Here is a 3,392-nt window from a genome sequence, read left to right as displayed (position 1 = left end):
AGGAAGAAACCGCCTGTGAACCAGCAGCCCCGAGGCTGCGAGAGAGGAGCAGAAGGGCCGGGAGGAGGGCAGAGGGATGGGGTGACACAGGCAGAGCGAGGGAGCGGCACAGGGGGCAGCGAGAGAGAAAAGGGGGAAGAGAGCTGAGTGAGAGGCACGTGGGCCGGGGAGCAGGCCAGAGGCACAGAGGGGAAGGGGTGAGTGCAAAACTCCCCTCACATCCCAACCACTCAAATCCTTTTGTTCTCCAGACATGAAAGATCAATCCATCCAGTAATATTATGTATCATCCCACTAATGAAGGAAGGAGTTTGTGGTGTGAGGGATACTTTGTGTTCCTGAAACAGTCAGTGTCTGTCACTGGTTGGTCAGTGAAGGTTAACAGCAGCCAAAGTCCAGCATCTGGCAGCTCAGCGCTGAATAGTTCTTGGCTTTGCTGATTAAAACATTGTTGCATTATTGCCAGACTGGGTTCTGACTGAGAAGGGGGGGCTGCAGAAGCTCTCTGCAAGCCACAGGGAGTAAACATCGGCTGACTGAGGGCAAGAGTTGCTGCTGACCAAGGCCCAGCCCATCGCTATTGTCACAGTGCCTCTGGGAATCACATTTAGTAGAAAAAAACCCCACAAGCAGCTGCTTTTTGCCCCCAGAGAAGGGAGTGAGAAGATGTGAGGAGCTGTGCAAGCACCAAGGCCAGGGAAGGGGGGGGGAGGAGGCTGTCGCAGGTGGGACAGAGGGATGCACTTCACTCTTAAGGGAGAGGCAATAATATGTTTATGGATATAAAACAAAAGTCTGTAACGGTGTTTGGTAATAAACGTGACAGTGATTAAGATTCCATGGTAAGGTAATCGTGATTAGTTAGTGCACAGAGAACAGGGTCAGATGAATCTATCAGCGAGACCCTCCCGTTGAGTCACGAGGTTCAGAAAGACTCCCCTTGCTTTCTAAACTCCTGCTCAGAGAGGAGAGCCCAGGTGCGGCTGGATTCAGTCTCAGTGCCAGACTTGGTCAACGGTTTATGTCTAAAGGATTATGTGTACAATCAATCCTTTCTATTTCTTAGCCAAGATCACAAATGTTAGTGCACTTATTCCCATCTCACTTACCCAGGATCTGTTGCGGATCTGTCGCAGCAAGGATTCTCTCGACCTCGAGGAGTCACCTTGAGAGGCGTCCCTTTCAAGGGGAGATCCTGACGTGCAGCCCGCTGTCATCTCAGGAGAGCTCAAAGGGCTCTTGGACCGCTCACTATTTATGGAGTAAGATGATTGGCTCATAGTCATATTTACATACCACCCGTATATGCCAGTGGACACTGACCAGTGTTTGGTGTGCACATGAGCATAGATAACCCTTGGCTATTGTGTTGTTATCTGTCTTCCTGAACTGTGAGACAGATGCAGAAATCACAATCAGCACCAATGGTTACCAATCAATCCATATAAACAGGAAAAAGTCAGGAAAACATGGGGGCAATGGGGGAAGCATACCGTCACATCTGCCCAGCCAGTTTGTAACCCAGCTGAGGCTCCACCTGTCTAGGCCAGTGGCAGCCAGTTTCTCAATCAGAATGCAGACAGCTGATTTTTCATGCACAGAACTGGGAAGTAGGGGAAACCAGCAGGTGCTTTTTTATATATTACTTTTTAATTTTAGCTCTTCTAAAGGCATACAGGAGGAAAGAGACACAAGGAACTTCTGCCGTTATTCAGTGTTAGCTGTGTTAAGAATCTGGCTCTTTGCCTCTAAAAAAAGCAGTCTCAGATTAGTATTATTCTAAAATAATTCAATTTAAAGGAGCAGCAGAATGCTGGATCTACTTTTACTGCATGACTAGCGTTTTTCAGAGTAGCTCATAGGAAATCATAATCATCAGGGGAATCAGGATAGATTATTTTGTCAGTCTGGCTGCCTGAACATCCAGCCTGGAGGTTTGCGCACAGCCTGTAACTGGAAGTTCTTAAAGAGCTGTGGCATCCTGGGAGGGTCTGAAGAGGAGGAATGCTGACGTCCTTGTTCGGCAGAGTCTCTGGATCCCATAAGGCAACAGAGCCCAGAGTTCCAGAACTGAACCACAGGCAGAATGAGCTCCATGCACTGAAGTACAGGGACTGAGGGTGTTCCAGAAGTGAGAGGTGCTGAAGATGGATGGGTGATACACTTTTGATGGAATGATAGGTATATTTGTAAAGGGAGCAGCAGAGACTTTTCTGGAACATCCTGTATGGTACTCTGTGGAACTCACGTTAGAAGCAGTGCCGTAGGATAGTAGTGCATCACATGGAATTGAAATACACGCAAGCGGACTGATAGATCTTCACAAGTATTGTCTGTCAGTGAAGAATCATGGTGGAAGGGCAATTTTTCTACCAACCTTTTCCAGGTGACAGTGCTTGATTCAGCCCTAGTCACCACCTGCTTTATTTAGCGGGTGTAAAATTGCTGCTCTCAAGGTATGTGAACGGTGAAACATAAAAGAGCATCAGAAACAAAAATGGAAACTAAAGCCATGCAAATTCACACGTGACCTGAAAGCAGTATTTGAAGAGTGAGGACACTGAGACTGGAATGAACTGGAAGTGTTTAAAACTCCCTTTTGCCCGGAGCACACAGCACACATCTCAGGGGTTTGCTGCATTCGGGCTGAGAGGCAGCAGAGCCAAAGGATCCAGGCTGATGCCTGTCTCAGAAACACTTCCCATGCTGATGTCCATGGCCCTCAGAGCAAGGCCTGCAGTGAAGCGCTGGCTTCTGCCTGCCAGCCCTGGCTGGGCTGACTGGGCCTGAAAGCCCTGGCCCAGCCCTTGCAGAAGGAGTGTTCAGCTCTGCCCCTGCCCGGCAGCAGCCTGGATCTGTCAGGCAGCTCCTGACAGGAATCTCTCCCGGCTGCCTGGATCCTGCCCATGCAGGGAGCTCCAGCAGGCAGCAGAAGCCCCTGCGCTTGGCCAAGGGCCTTGCTGCCTCACAGGGACCCCAGCCTTCAGCTCAGCTTGGTCGCAGCTGGAGCAGAGACTGGGCCTGGCCAGACCCCCATGGCCGCCCAGTAGCCCCATGACCCAGGCCTACAGTACCCACAATGCCCCGGGAACCACCATGGCCGCCCAGCAGCCTCTGCTCTCTGACTCCTACCATGCCCAGGAACTATTATGGCCGCCCAGCAGCCTGTGGCCCACAGCTCCCATCACGCAGCGGGGCCGCTGCTTCCTGCAGTGGGACCGTTAAGAGACACCGTCCCCCAGGCCGGCCCTGCCCCCGCAGGCCCCATGGCTGCCTCCCCAGGGCTGCCCCTGCCCAAGAGGGACAGCAGATAGACAGAGGGACGGCCAGAGAGCAGGACGGGGGGACAAAGAGAGAGAAGAGGCGGAGGGGAGGAGAAAGGATTGACAGGA

This window comes from Gallinula chloropus (genome assembly GCF_964237585.1).
Source record: "Gallinula chloropus genome assembly, chromosome: 29".
NCBI classification, from domain to species: Eukaryota; Metazoa; Chordata; class Aves; order Gruiformes; family Rallidae; genus Gallinula; species Gallinula chloropus.
This window is presented reverse-complemented; position numbering follows the sequence as displayed.